Source organism: Antechinus flavipes, chromosome 4, assembly GCF_016432865.1.
Source record: "Antechinus flavipes isolate AdamAnt ecotype Samford, QLD, Australia chromosome 4, AdamAnt_v2, whole genome shotgun sequence".
Taxonomy (NCBI): domain Eukaryota; kingdom Metazoa; phylum Chordata; class Mammalia; order Dasyuromorphia; family Dasyuridae; genus Antechinus; species Antechinus flavipes.
In genome coordinates, this window is record NC_067401.1 from 295,050,795 (window position 1) to 295,067,791 (window position 16,997).

The window sequence follows — 16,997 nt, forward strand, 5'->3', positions numbered from 1 at the left end:
TGATAAATTAGAAAAAATAACAACAAAGTTCATATGGAAAAACAAAAGGTCAAGAATTTCAAGGGAATTAATGAAAAAAAAATCAAATGAAGGTGGCCTAGTTGTACCAGATCTAAAATTATATTATAAAGCAGCAGTTACTAAAACCATCTGCTATTGGCTTAGAAATAGACTACTTGATCAATGGAATAGGTTAGGTTCAAGGGACAAAACAGCCAATAACTTTAATAATATAGTGTTTGACAAACCCAAAGACCCTAGTTTCTGGGATAAGAATGCATTGTTTGACAAAAATTGCTGGGAAAATTGGAAATCAGTATGGCAAAAACTAGGCATTGACCCACACTTAACACCGTACACCAAGATAAGGTCAAAATGGGTTCATGATCTAGGCATAAAGAATGAGATGACAAATAAATTGGAAGAGCATAGGATAGTTTAACTCTCAGACCTGTGGAAGAGGGAAGAATTTATGACCAAAGAAGAACTAGAGATCACTATTGACCACAACATAGAAAATTTTGATTATATCAAATTGAAAAGTTTCTATACAAACAAAACAAATGCAAACCAGATTAGAAGGGAAACAATAAACTGGGAAAACATTTTTACAATCAAAAGTTCTGATAAAGGCCTCATTTCCAAAATATATAGAGAATTGACTCTAATCTATAAGAAATCAAACCATTCTCCAATTGATAAATGGTCAAAGGATATGAACAGACAATTCTCAGATGAAGAAATTGAAACTATTTATAGACATATGAAAATATGCTCCAAATCATTATTAATCAGAGAAATGCAAATTAAGACAACTCTGAGATACCACTACACAGCTGTCAGATTGGCTAGAGTGACAGGGAAAGATAATGTGGAATGTTGGAGGGGATGCGGGAAAACGGGGACACTGATGCATTGTTGGTGGAGTTGTGAACGAATCCAGCCATTCTGGAGAGCAATCTGGAATTAAGCCCAAAAAGTTATCAAACTGCGCATACCCTTTGATCCAGCAGTGTTTCTATTGGGCTTATACCCCAAAGAGATACTAAAGAAGGGAAAGGGACCTGTATGTGCCAAAATGTTTGTGGCAGCCCTGTTTGTAGTGGCTAGAAGCTGGAAAATGAAAGGATGTCCATCAATTGGAGAATGGTTGAGTAAATTGTGGTATATGAATGTTATGGAATATTATTGTTCTGTAAGGAATGACCAGCAGGATGAATACAGAGAGGACTGGCAAGACTTACATGAACTGAAGCTAAGTGAAATGAGCAGAACCAGGAGATCATTATATACCTCAACAACGATACTGTTTGAGGATGTATTCTGATGGCAGTGGATCTCTTCGATAAAGAGAGCTTTAAATGATCAAAGATGGACAGAAGCAGCTATACCCAGAGAAAGAACACTGGGAAATGAATATAAACTGCTTGCATTTTTGTTTTTCTTCCCGGGTTATTTATCCCTTCTGAATTCAATTCTCCCTGTGCAACAAGAAAACTGTTCTGTTCTGCACACATATATTGTATCTAGGATATACTGCAACCCATTCAACATGTAAAGGACTCTTGCCATCTGGGGGAAGGGGTGGAGGGAGGGAGGGGAATAATCGGAACAGAAGTGAATGCAAGGGATAATGCTGTAAAAAATTACCCTGGCATGCATTCTATCAATAAAAAGTTATTAAAAAATTTTTAAAAAAATAGTATCTAGGCTCTTTTTTTCATCCTAATTTTCCGGTAGTCCGATGATCCTCAGGTTCTCTCTCCTAGATCTATTTTCCAGGTCTGTTGTTTTTCCAAGTAAATATTTGACATTTTTTCCCAATCTTTCATTTTTTTTCATTTTGCTTGACTGATTCTTGATGTCTCAATGAATCAGTCATTTCTATTTGTTCAGTTCTGATTTTTAGTGAGTTTTTTTTCTTCATTAGCTTTTTTTACTTCTTTTTGTATATGTCCAATTGAGTTGTTTTGCTCTATGGATTTTTTTTTCATTTCACTATTTTTTTTAGTGAGTTATTTTCTTTTTTCAATTCACAAATTCTGCTTCTCTGCACTTCTTGGGAGTTTTTTTACCTTTTACAATTCACATTTCAGTTCTTTTTCCACTTTATCAAATTTTTCTTTTAGTGAGTTATATGTCTTTTCTGTACTCTCTTGCATAGCTTCTCTTTCCTTTCCCCATTTCTCTTCTAGTTCTCTTTTAAGGTTTTTAATAGTCTCCTCTAGGAGAGCCTTTTGTATTGGGAACCAATAATTGTCTGGAGACTGCTATTAGTTTCTTCAGGGTTGAAAAGCTGTTCTCTTTCTGTATAGAAACTATCAATCGTTCTTTTGATTTTTTTTTTACTCATTTTGTTAAAGCCTGTAGGGTCTGCCTTCAGAGTCAGGAGGTTACCAACTTCCTCTGCAGAGCAGTGAAAGGTGTATGGATGGGTAGCTGTCCTGCCAGTTGGCTACAAAAAGTAGTGAGGTACTGGAGTGCTCTGGGAAAGAGTTTGCCATCTGGAAGTAACTCAGGCCTGCAGGGCCCTGTTGGGAAAATGCCCTGCAAAGAACCCCTCCTTTGTGGGATAATGACTGCCCTGAGGCTAGACATTGAGCAGTGAGAGTTTCATTACCCAACCCAAAGCCTTCCCTGGTGCTGTGGGTATTAGTGGCTGAGCAGTGAATGGCCCTGCAGGGACAGGATGTGTCTCTGCGCAGGGAAGCACGTCTACTGGGGAAGTTCTATTGCCCCAGGCCAACCCCCCCACTGTACAGATTAGAAGCTGCTCCCGCTATGCTCCCTGCAGTGCAGATTTGTAACTGCCCCTGCAAAAGCCCCGAACTGCAGGATGTGGCTGCAGGGCTGCATTAAAGCCTGCCCGAGTCACTTCTGGTTTTGAGTGGTTACAGCCAGATCTCATTAGGTTCTGGCGGTTTTTAGAGTACCCTCTATTTTAGGCTTTAATTTCTCTGCCAGTTTACTGCTTTGTAGTCAAGGCAGACAAGTTAGCATATAGCAGAGTCATCTCTATAACTTCTCTAGCCACAGAGATCACCCTTGCCCTGGTCTGCTCAGGACACTAGTCTCTTGCTGCCTGTGCTAATCTGTTACTGGCCCCTCAGGACACACCTTTCCTAGCGATCTTCCAGATTGACTTTGCCTGGTAAGTTGTAGTGCTTCTATTCTTCATGAATTTAACCAATGAGGAGCTATTTTTGAGGCTGAATTAAATAGTTGGTTATGAGGGGAATGAGAGGAGTTTAGAGAGTCGTGTGCCTTCTCCACCATCTTGGCTCTGCCCCTGGAAGTCCCTAATGCATTGTTGATTGAGGTGTGAAATGACTCAACCATTCTGAAGAGGAATCTGGAACTATGCCCAAAGAGCTATAAAACTTGGGTACCCTTTGACCCATCAATGCCTTACTGCATCTGTATTCCAAGGAAATCATAAGGCAGGGAAAGGACCAATATGTGCAAAATGTTTGTAGTAACTCTTTTTTGTAATAGCAAAGCATTGGAAAAGAAGTGGATGTACATCAATTGGGTAATGGCTGAATAAGTTGTGGTATATGAAGGTAATGGAATATTATTGTTCTACCAAAAAAAAAAATAGCAAAGAAGCTGATTATAGAAAGGCCTGGAAATATTCCTATGCTGAGAAAAACAAGCATACATTGTATACAATAACAGCAAGAATGTCCAATGATTGGGGCAGCTAGGTAGCACAGTGGATAGAGCACTAACCTGAAATCAGGAGTACCTGAGTTCAAATCTGGCCTCAGATACATAACAATTCCTAGCTATGTGATCCTGGGCAAGTCACTTAATCTCAATTGCTTCAGTAAAAAAATAAAAACAAAACAACTGCCCCAAAAAATGTGCAATGATCAACTATGAAAGTCTTGGTTCTTTTCAATAGTTCACTTACTCAGAGGAATCCCATAAGACTTTGGATAGAAATGCCATCTGCATCCAGGAAAGGAACTAAGGAGACTGAATGTAAATCAATGCATGCTATACTCACTTCTTTTTTGTTGTTGTTGTTTATTTCTCCCATAGTTTTTCCCATTTGCTCTGATTTGTCTCTCCCAACAAATTCATAAAATGATGTGTATTAAAAATAAAGAAACAAATTAAGAATTTAAAAAAAGAAAAAAAATTGACTCTTTTTTTATAATGATTTTTCAGGCAGACCAATAATTTTAAAATGATTCCTGCTCAATCTATTTTCCAGATCAGTCATTTTTTCAATGTCATGTTTTACATTTTTTTTCTATTTTTTTCATTGTTTCGAGGTTTTTTCATTGTTGTTTCTTGATTTTTCAGTCATTACATTTCATTTGCTTGATCCTACTTTTTAAGGAATTATTTTTCTGAGATTTTATAATTCATTTTCCCTTTAGCTAATTTTGCTTTTTTATATATTCTCATCAAGTTATTGTATTTCCTTTTGCATTACTCTAATTTCTCTTCCCATTTTTTCTCTACCTTTTTTTTTGAAAATCCTTTGCAACTGTTCTGTGGCCTGAGACTAATTCCTAGGAGGCTTTGAAAGTAGGAGGCATGACTTTGTTATCTTTTTCTGGGTGTGAATTTTGATCTTCCTTGTCACCATAGTAATTTTTCATGGTCAGAATCTTTTTGTGTGTAGTTTGCTCATTTTCTTAGTCTACTACTAAGATTTTAACTCTTTGTTAAAGTAGGCTTCTATTTTCCAGAGTGAAGAGTGCAATGTCCCAAGCTTCAGGGCTTTTTTTGTAGCCAATTTCAGGGACACTTCTAGTGACCTGTCTTATGAGTCAGCACTGCTATCCAGATCTGAGTACCCCAATTCATATTCATGAAAATATACTTTCAGCTAGTTCTAACAATGAAAAATAAGTGTGAAATGTTAATAGGCTGACAGGTGTTGCCTTTTTCTAAGGCATTTACATTTTACCAGAGAACAATGATTTTATGCTAAAGCAGTGAGCCTGAATGGTGGAATTTCAGGAATCAATGGCAGATTATGGGATAATGTAGGAAAAGCTGAGGAGTCTTCCTTGTGATTCTCCAGTCATACTTGTAGTGGCTATCAACTTAACCCTATTATGGAGAAGCAGAGAATGACTCCCCAGATCCCTCAATTTATATAAAACCAAAAAGGTAAAAATCAAACTCTAACCCTAACTTTGGTGACCTCCCAAGCTTTAAAAATGATTTTAGTTATGGAAATTTATTGTAATTTCTATATGACTAGAACTACAACATTGTTAATTCCATTGATATTATTGACCTTTTGTTCTTTCAGATGAATTTTGTTTTCATTTTTTTCTAGCTCTATATAATTTTTTTAGCAGTTTGGTATAGCCTGAACAAGTAGGTCAATTTTAGTAGACTTTTCATTTTTATTATATTAGTTCAGACTACCCATGAGCAATTGATAATTTTTCAATTGTTCAGATCAGATTTGTGTGAAAAGTGTTTTGTAATTGTATTCATATAGTTCTTAGGTAGATCTCCCAAGTTTGTTTTTTTTCACAGTTATTTTAAATGGAATTTTTATTTCTTGCTACTGGACTTTGCCAGTCATATATAAAAATGCTGATGATTTGTGTGTGTTTTATATCCTGAAACTTTGCTAACACTTTTTTTTTTTGGATGATTCTTTAAGTATACCATCATATCATCTGCAAAGAATGATAGTTTTATCTCCTATTCTAATTTTTAAATTTCTTTTTTTCTTAATGCTAAAGCCAACATTTCTAGTAGTATTGTTTTTTAAAGCATCAACAATTTCTGTCATTATTGTTCATAGCCAAGAATTTTAGTTACCTTACTAATTGACCCCACATGAGTATGGGAAACAATAATGAGAACTGATAGAACCACTATGTAAATCATGTAGTGTTCTCTCTAAAATGTAATGTTATTTATTGAGGTTTTCTTGGGTTCTCTGGGAGCAGCCTTTATTTCAGTTCAGTAATCACCATATGAGTAGCCAGGGGTTAAAGTTCAAATCCTTTATTATGTCTTTCAAAGTCTTGTCTCCTTCACTTGGGGCTTGGCTAGTTTTCTGGAGGCCTTCTGGAGTCTTGGTTTCAGTGGAGAAGTGAAGGAGAAGAGCCTGCCACCAAAGTGGTGTGAGATGGGATGAATCTGTCTGAGTCTAAGAGTTTGTGCTCCAGCCTTCAGCCTCCAGCCTTCTGTCCACTTGTCTCTGGATCTCCCTAGCTGAGGCTTGTAGCTTATATCCTCCATACTGAGTACAAACCAATCATTATATCATTAGGAAAACATTAGGATTAAATCAATGCTAAACTAGATTTAACCATTGTCTCCTCAATTCCACTTAGTACCTTGTTTCAAGTTCTGACCAATAATATCTCCTTGTAGGATTAAATCAAACATACTGAACCATGCTAAATTAGATAACTATTGTCTCTATCAGTTCCACTGAATACCTTGTAAGAAACCTTTCTTTCAAGTTCAGAGTTCTTGCCCATAACAAAAACAAAGTTTTAAAAAATGCAACATGGATATATTAATGTGAAATGTGAAATTTAAATAATAATGGCAAAATAAAGATATTCCCTTAACAGTCATATTTGTATTTATGCTAATTTGATGAATTTAATGTTGGTGTATATTTTGATTCAAATGGGCTCCTTCTCCTTGACCTGGAAGTTCTGGAAGTAGGTTGCAATATTCCTGGGAGTTTTCATCTTGGGATCTTCTGATTTCAAGAATGAGATTCCTTCAATTTCTACTTTACCCTCTGCTTCTAGAATATCAGGGAAGATTTTTCTGATAATTTCTTAAAAGAAAATGTATACACTTTTATTTTATCATGAGTTTCAGGTAGAGCAATAATTTTTAAATAATCTCTCCTGGATCTGTTTTCTAGGTCAGCTTTTTGTTGTTGTTGTTGTTTGTTTATTTATTTATTATTTTGTAATGTGGTATTTTACAATATTTTCTTTTTTTTCATTCTTTTGGTTTTCTTATGTTGTTTCTTGATTTCTCATAAAGTCATTTGCTTCCATTTGCCCAATTCTAACATTTAAAGATTATTTTCCTCAATGAGCTTTTGTAGTTCCTTTCCCATTTGGTCAATTTTACTTTTTATAGCATGCTTTGCTTAAGTTTTTTGTATTTCCTTTTGCATTCCTCTCATTTCTCTTCCTAATTTTTCCTCTATCTTTCTTATTTGATTTTCAAAATTCCTTTTGAACTCTTCCTTGGCCTGAGACCAATTCTTATTTTTCTTAGAGTTTTTGACTGTAGGAGTTTTGACTTTTTTATCTTCTCCAGAGTATGTATTTTGATCTTCCTTGTCACCATAGTAATGTTCTATGATAAAAAATGTTTTTTATTGTTTGCTCATTTTCCCAGCCTATTTTTAAAGTAGGACTATATTTACAGGCTGGAGGGTGCAATGTCCCAAGCTTCAGTATTTTTTGTGCTGCTGTTTTCAGAAATCCTTCTAGGGACCTCTACTGTATGCCAACTCTACTACTGACTTCTGTGTATGGGCAAAGTGACAAAGTCATGCCATAGTGCCAATAAAGAGGTCCCTGCAGTTTCCGATGACCAACCATATATCTCCCTGATCTGTGATCTCAGGAAGCCAATTACATCACTCTTGCTGCCTCAGCACTGCTGGTACCACTGCAACCATTGATACTGTGTCTTTTACAGACTACTCCTGATTTTCTGGGGCTTTCTTAATGCCCTAGTGTGACAAACCTTTCCTGCCAACTTTCCAAGTTTTCCTTTTCTTCTGTAGACTGAGAGTCCTGGAGAACTCCTGGTTTGCTGGTGCCCAGGCTTTGCTAGCTTGGTTTAAACTGCAATTTTGCTTTAGTCCAACTCCAGTGTACCAAACTCTTGCTGACTTTCCAAGCAGTCTTAGATTGCAAAATTGTTCCACTCCATCTTTTTGTGAATTCTAATGCTCAAAAATAAGTTTAGAGTCATTATAAAAAGATATATGGAGGGACCTGGAGAAGAGCTCAGGCAAGTTGCTACCTTCACTCTGTCATCTTGGCTCCACCTCCCCTGTCTTGCAATTATTTTATTTTTAATACTCATTTCTTTATGAATCATGTTGGGAGAGAAAAATCAAAAGAAAAGGTGAAAACCATGGGAAAGAAAAAGCAGAAAAAGGAAATGAACATACCATTTCTTGATTTATTCAATATCCACAGTTCTTTTTTTGGATGCAGATGGTGTTTTCTATCCAAAGTTTATTGGGATTGCCTTGGATCACTGAACCACTGAGAAGAATCAAGTCTTCCATAGCTGATCATTACATATTCTTTCTGTTATTGTGTACAATGTATTTCTGGTTCTGCTTGTTTTGATTAGCATCAATTCATTGTCATTTGGCACAGTTCTTTATATATTTTAGAAATGAGACCTTTATCAGAAACACTGGCAATAAAATTTTCCCCAGCTTTGTTTCTGTTTGTTTTATTTGTGCAAAATCTTTTAATTTTATGTAATCAAAGTTGTCCATTTGGGGCTTCATAATGCTCTCTAGTTTTTCTTGGTCATAAATCCCTCCTTTCTCCAAAGATCTGATAGGTAAATTATTTCTTGTTCTTGCAATTTGCTTATAGTAGTCACCCTTTATGCCCAAATTATGTACCCATTTTGACTTTATTTTGGTATGGGGTATGAGATTAGATCTATACTGAGGTTCTGACATATTATTTTCCAGTTTTCTCTGCACATTTTTTGAAAGAGTGAATTCTTATCCCAGAAACTAGAGTTTGGGGGGTTATCAAATGCTAGATTACTATATTAATGATTATTGTGTTGTGTGTTTCAGTGACCCACCATTTATTTATTAGTCAGTATCAGTTTTAATAACTTCTGCTTTATAACATAGTTTTAAGTCTAGTACTGCTAAACCACTATCCTTTGTATATTTTTTTCATTAATTCCCTTGACATTCTTGACTTTTCATTCTTCCAGATTAATTTTATTATTTTTTTCTGGCTCTATAAAATAGAGCACTTTAATTGGTATGGCACTGAACAAGTAGACCAATTTTAAAAGTGATTTCTCTTTGTATGTCTTCCAGATGGCTTTTGTTGGTAATATTTAGAAATGTTGATAAATTTTGAGTTTATTTTCTATCTTGCAACTTTGATGTTAATTTTTACCAGTTTTTAATCCCTATGGTCAAGTAAAATACCATATCCTTTACTAATAATGATTTTTTTTCATTGCTTATTTTAGTACTTCAGTTTCATTTTCTCATCATTGCATAGCTAGCATTTATTTGTTCTTGGTTTTTATTATTTATAGCAGCTTATAAGTGTAATCATCTCTAGTCTTAGGTGTAGAGGATAGTGCCTCCAGCCTTACTTCTTTCTTCACTCCTTCTCTGTGATCTGGAACCAAAACAAAGATCTCAGCAATATGTCTTCTTTTTGAAAGAGATCTAGAGAGTTTGGAATTTTTTTACCTATCCTGCCATCTTTCCATCTACTGAAAATACTCTCTGATCTTGAGTGCATTTCTTGTAAACAGTATATTATTGGACTAATTCATTGTACTATACTCTTTCATTTTATTGTTTGAGTTTATCCATTCATAAACATTATTTTGGGCTTGTATGTCAAATTTTGTATTTCACACAATTCTGATAATCAGCAGTGCTTAAAAGTTTTCTCTTTTGTTAAATATATATTTTGTCCTTGTGTATTTGTGTTTAGATTTCTGGATGAGTTTTTTGTTTGTTTGTTTGTTTGTTTTTTTAATTCTAATCCTAGCTCCTTTGTTTTCCAGAATACCATATCCCAAACATTGTAATGGTAATTTTGAGAGATACTTATTGAAGCTTCATAAAAATAACTTCTTCCAAACTGATTTCAGTATTTTCTTATTGACCTGGGAATTCTGGATTTTGCCTATAATATCCCTGTTTGTTTTCTGAAATTATCCTATTTGATCTATTTTCTAAGTTAGTTTTTTTCTATGAAATATGTCATATATTCGATTATTTTTCAGCTTTTATTTATTTTATTATTTCTTAATTTCTTGTGAAGTTAATTTTCATTTAACTTACTTAATTTTAAGGTATTATTTTCTTCAGTTTTTTTTGTAACCAAACTATTAATCTCTATTCATAACTTCTTTGAATAAATCACTCCTCCCTCCCCCTTTTTTTTGCTCTTCCACTTTTATTTGCTGTCTACAATCAGTTTTTATTCTTTAGAATTTTTTCCTAGGAATTTTTTTTGGTAGGGGTTGTATCCAATTTGCATTTTTCTTTGATTATAAATCTCTTTATGTCATTATCTTCTTTTTTATTCATGTCAAGTTTTCTGATTATCATATTAATTTTTTATGGTTCTTTTGTTGTTGTTGTTTATTTACTGATTTTTCTAACCACATATCAATTTAGTAGCTTGTGTTAGCATTGGGCTCTTTTCACTTTGGGGCAGGGGTATATTGCCTGAGCTTTTTTCTTTTATGTCCTGCAGCTTTCATAGTTGGGTCAAATGCCAGTAAACAGGATTTCCTTGAATTTGGGGGAAAAAAAGAGTTGATTCTATGAAAAAAAACCAACAAAATAGATAAACCTTTGGCAAATTTTATTAGAAAAAGGAGACAAAAAAAATCAAGTTGTTAGTCTTAAAAATAAAAAGGGAAAACTTGCCACTAATGAAGAAGAAATTAGAGCAATAATTAGGACTTACATTGCCCAACTTTATGCCAATAAATTTGATGACTTTAATGAAATGGATGAATAACTTCAAAAATATAGTTTTTCCAAATTAACAGAGAAAGAATTAAATGGGCTAAACAGTCCCATTTTAGAAAAACAGATAGAACAAGCTATTAATCAATTCCCTAAGAAAAAATCCCAGGACCAGATGGATTTACATGTGAATTCTACCAAACAATTAAAGAACAATTAACTCCAATACCATATAAACTATTTGAAAAAATAGGGAATGAAGGACTTCTACTAAATTTCTTTTATTATATAGGCATGATACTGATACCTAAACCAGGTAGGGTGAAAACAGAGAAAGAAAATTATAGAACAATCTTGCTAATGAATATTGGTGCAAAATCTTAAATAAAATATTAGCAAAAAGATTACAGAAAATCACCCCTAGAAAATACACCATAACCAAGTAGTATTTATATCAGGAATGCAGAGCTGGTGTAATATTAGGAAAACTATTAGCATAATTGACTATATCAATAACCAAATTAGCAAAAACCATATGATCATCTCAATAGATGCAGAAAAAAAATTTGATAAAATCCAATACCCATTTCTATTAAAAAACACTTGAGAGTATAAGAAGAAATGGACATTTTCTTAAAATAATCAGTAGCATCTATTTAAAAGCATCAGTAAGCATCAAATGTAATGGGGATAAACTGTAACTATTCCCAATAAGATCAGTAGTAGAACAAGGTTGCTCACTATCACCATTACTATTTAATATTTCATTAGAAACGCTAGGTTTGGCAATAAGAGATGAAAAAGAGGTTAAAAGAATTAAAATAGGTAATGAGGAAACCAAATTATCACTCTTTGCAGATGATATAATGGTATACTTAGAGAATCCCAGAGATTCTACTAAAAAGCTATTAGAAATAATCCACACTTTAGCAAAGTTGCAGGATATAAAATAAATCCACATAAGTCCTCAGCATTTTTATACATCACCAATAAAATCCAACAGTAAGAGATACAAAGAGAATTTCCATTTAAAACAACTGTTGATAGTATAAAATATTTTGGAATCTATCTGCCAAAGGAAAGTCAGGAACTATATGAGCAAAACTACAAAACACTTTCCATACAAATAAAGTCAGATCTAAACAATTGGAAAAATATCAAGTACTCTTGGATAGGCTGAGCAAATATAATAAAGATGACAATGCCATCTAAACTATAGTCTATTTATTTAGTGCTATACCAATCAGACTCCCAAGAAAATATTTTAATGACCTAAGAAAAAATAACAATAAAATTCATATGGAAGAACAAAAGGTCAAGAATTTCAAGGGAACTAATGAAAAAAAAAAATCAAATGAAGGTGGCCTAGCTGTACCTGACCTAAAAGTATACTATAAAGCAGCAGTCACCAAAACCATTTGGTATTAGGTAAGAAATAGACTAGTTGATCAATGGAATAGGTTAGGTTCACAGAACAAAATAATCAGTAACTGTGGCAATCTAGTGTTTGACAAATCCAAAGTTTTTAACTTTGGAATAAGAATTCACTATTTGACAAAAACTGCTGGAAAATTGGAAATTAGTATGGCAGAAACTAAGCATGAACCCCCACTTAATACTGTACACCAAGATAAGATCAAAATGAGTTCATGATTATGCCTACATAAAGAAAAAAATTATAAATAAATTAGAAGAACATAGGATAGTTTACCTCTCAGACTTGTGAAGGAGGAAGGAATTTGTGAGCAAAGAAGAACTAGAGATCATTATTGATCACAAAATAGAAGATTTTGATTATATCAAGTTAAAAAGCTTTTGTACAAACAGAACTAATGCAGAAAACATTAGAAGGGAAGTAATAAATTGAGAAGACATTTTTACAGTTAAAGGTCCTTATAAAGGCTTCATTTCCAAAATATATAGATATAAATATAGAAAATATGGAGAATTGACTCAAATTTATAAGAAATCAAGTCATTCTCCAATTGATAAATGGTTAAAGGATATGAACAGACAGTTTTCAGATGATGTAACTGAAACTATTTTTACTCATATGAAAGGGTGTTCCAAATCACTATTGATCAGAGAAATGAAAATTAGGACAACTCTTAGATACCACTACATACCTTTCAGAATGGCTAAGATGACAGGAAAAAATAATGATTAATCTTGGAGGGGATGCAGGAAAACTGGGACACTGATGCATTGTTGGTGGAATTGGTGGAATAGATCCAACCATTCTGGAGAGCAATTTGGAACTATGCTCAAAAAGTTATCAACTTATGCATACCCTTTGATCCAGCAGTGTTACTACTGGGCTTACATCCCAAAGAGGTATTAAAGAAGGGGAGAATGCAAAAATGTTTGTGGCAGCCCTTTTCATAATGGCTAGAAAGTGGAAATTGAATAGATACCCATTAATTAGAGAATGGCTGGATAAATTGTGGTATATGAATGTTATGGAATATTATTGTTCTGTAAGAAATGACCAGCAGGGTGAATACAGAAAGGCTTGGAGAGACTTACATGAACTGATGCTAAGTGAAATGAGCAGAACCAAGAGATCATTATATACTTCAACAACAATACTATATGAGGATCAATTTTGATAAAAGTGGATATCTTTGGCAATGAAAAGATCCAATTCAATTCCAATTGATCAGTAATAGAAACAGCTACACCCAGAAAAAGAACACTGGGAAATGAATGTGGACTGCTTCCATTTTTTTTTCTTCCCAGTTTATTTTTACCTTTCTAAATCTGACTTTTCTTGCACAACGAGAGAACTGCATAAATATGTACACATATATTGTACTTAAGATATACTTTAACATGTTTAACATGCATGAGACTGCCTGCCATCTAGGGGAGAGGTTGGAGGGAAGGAAGGGACAAGTTTGGAACAGAAGTGATTGCAAGGGACAGTATTGAAAAATTACTCATGCATATATTCTATCAATAAAAAACTATGATAAAAAAAATTTTAAGCATTAATAAAAAAAATTCATTTGGTTTCACATTGTACCTTTATCTCTTTCCCTTTCCCTTCTTGTACCTAGTTAGCCAAGAGTTATATAGATCTCACATTTACAAGATATGTGGCAAGTTTAATGTGTCACAGCATTTTTGTTGCTTCCAAAAGGTTATGATCCCAGAAAACATCTGTTCATTACTCTCCTGGTCTGTCTCTGCAAATTCCTTAAACAGTTTGGGTGTGTTGATTAGTGTGTTGGAGTTTCTGTAGACTGCTACTGGATAGAGTCATAAGTTATTCTCTGGGTCCCCTCTTGCATGAATGACTATGACTTGAAATAAGGTAATGAGTCACAGAAATGCCTAATGACACCTCTTCCTTTTCTTAGTTCTAAAAGAGGGTTCTCCTGGGATCTCTTTCTGGCCAGGTGTTCAATCATGTTGTTGTCACTGAATGTTGGATTGCTCCCACCAAAGGTTTTGCTTCAATAGTCTGCTGCTGATTCTGCTGATTGTTGTAGTTGATGCTGCTGCTGCTGCTGTTTTGCACTATAGTTTCAGCCTTTACCCCAGTATCCAAAGATATCTCTCCTTATCTTTTTAAGCTACTTCAGGCTTTCAGTATCAGAATTCTATTTTGTGTATCTTCTAGGTCACTGTGGATGAGGAAGAGAAAGAGCTAAGCATGAATTTTTATTTCTCACTCTGTCTTCTTGGCTCCATCCCTATTCCCAATCTTTCCCCCTGCCATGAAATGACACAAATGAGTTTGAAAAGCATGAGATTTTAACCAGAAAGCATTGGGTTTAATTTTTTTCTGGTAAGAATATTGTGATACAATGAATAGAATATTTAATTTAGAGTTAAAGAATTGGTATTTCCAAAGAGACTTTTGCAATTTAATATGGATATAACTTTGGACAACTCCCATATATTGTACTGCCTTAATTTCCTCCTTGAAGGATATGGACCAACTGATCTCTAAGGATTCTTCCAACTTTAATATTCAAGTAATCCATAAACTTTTTATTTATTTATTTTGTTAATAGTATTTTCCTCATTATAAGTAAAATTAGTTTTCAACTTTCATTTTTATAATATTTTGATTTCCTAAATTTTCTCCTCTCTCCTCAAGACAGCAAGCAATCTAATATAGGTTACACAAGTACATTCATTAGTCATGAATGTATCCATTAAACTTTCAAAAATCACACACCTTGTAAATGTGAGGTATGTATAACCCTTGACTAACTGGGTGCAATAAAGGGAAGAGGAAGGAGATTCAGAAGATGGCGGAGAGGAGGCTCACAGTTGCATAAGCTCCGCGCTTTCTCTCACTATCCACTTCATTACAAGCCTCTGAATCAATGCTTGACTGAAAAAAACCCACAAATAGTTACCAAGAGAAGCCATCCTTGAGATCCGCCAAGAAAGGTCTGTCTTTACTGGAGGGCTGGGGCGGTTTTAGATCGGGCGCAGGCTGAGGGCAGCGGCAGTGAGAGCACGGGAGCAGAGCTGAGAGGGGGTGGGGAGTGATCGCAGCCGTCTCTGCGGGGAGAGCTTCGCTACAGGTTTGGAACCTGCAGCAAGTCAACAGCCCAGCAGAGAAGCTAAAAACACCGGGGCTGAAGAACACAACCGCAAACAGCTGGAGTCTCTCAGGACCTGGCCGCCCCCCCCTTCCCCCCCCTCAGTGACTCAGCACGCTTTGGGATCTCAGAGCGCAGGCGCAGCACAGTCCTGCTAGTGCCTCACTGCTGCCCCCTGCAGTCTGTAGAGGAAGCTCGATAACACACCCAGGCCCCCCCAAAGAAAGACTCCAGTTTTTTCTGTTTTTCTTTGGTAGTTTGTCTCTGATTAATAGACAGAATGAGCAAGAAGCTGAAGAGGACTTTAACCCTTGACAGCTTCTATACAGATAGAGAGCAGACTCTAAATCCTGAGGAGACTAAAAACAGGCAGTCCCCAGGTGATTCCCCAAAGGAGGAGATCGTCTGTTCCTCAGCACAGATGAACCTCATAGAAGTGATTAAAAAGGCTCTCACAAGAGAGCTAGAAGAAAAATGGGGAAAGCAGAGTGAGCTTGGCAAAAGGAGAGGGAGGCTTGGCAAAAGGAGAGGGAGGCTTGGCAAAAGAGCCTGGAGAAAGTTAAAGAGAGAGTGGATAAAGAAGTAAAATCCTTGAAAAATAGGATTAGTGAACTGGAAACAGAAAACAGCTCTCTAAAAAACAAAATTGGCAAATGGAAAAAAATTCCACAGAACAAAAGAACTCAATTGGACAATTAGAAAAAGATTTTTAAAAAGTGAGTGAAGAGAATACTTCACTGAAAATCAGAATTGAACAAGTGGAATTGAATGACTCGAGGAGACAAGAAGAATCAGTCAAGCAAATCCAAAAAAATCAAACAATGGAGAAAAATGTGAAATACCTTCTGGGAAGACAACAGACCTGGAAAACAGATCCAGGAGAGACAATCTGAGAATCATTGGACTCCCAGAAAAACATGATGAAAAAAAGAGCCTGGACACTGTCTTCCAGGAAATTATCAAAGAGAACTGCCCAGAAGTCATAGGAACAGAGGAAAAAATAAACATTGAAAGGATTCATCGATCACCCACTGAAAGGGATCCTAAAATCAAAACACCAAGGAATATAGTGGCCAAATGCCAGAACCCTCAGATGAAAGAAAAAATATTGCAAGCGGCTAGAAAAACCCAATTCAAGTATCAAGGAGCCACAATAAGGATCACCCAGGATCTGGCAGCATCCACATTAAAAGATCGAAGGGCCTGGAATATGATATTCCGAAAGGCTAAGGAACTTGGTATGCAACCAAAAATAACTTACCCAGCGAGAATGAGCATCTTTTTCCAGGGAAGAAGATGGACATTCAACGAAGTAAGCGAATTTCATCTATTTCTGATGAAAAAACCAGAACTTAACAAAAAGTTTGATCTACAAATATAGAACTCAAGAGAAATCTAAAAAGGTAAAGATTAATCTTGGGAACTATATTTTGACTATATAGATGTATAAAGAATACATGTATACCTTGTTCTAGAAATTGATGTGGAAAGGACATTGTACCAGAAAAAGGGTAAAGTGGGGGTAGTACATCTCATGAAGAGGCATAGGAAACCTATTATATCTGAGAGAAAGAATGGAGGGGGATGAATATAGTGGGTATCTTACTGCCTTCAGAATTGGCTTTAAGTGAAAAATCTTAAGACATATTCAATCTATGGTGAAACTTCTCCCATCTCATTGAAAAGTGAGAAGGGAAAAGTGAAAGGGAAGGAATAAGCTAAGCGGAAGGGAATACGGGAACTGGGAGGGA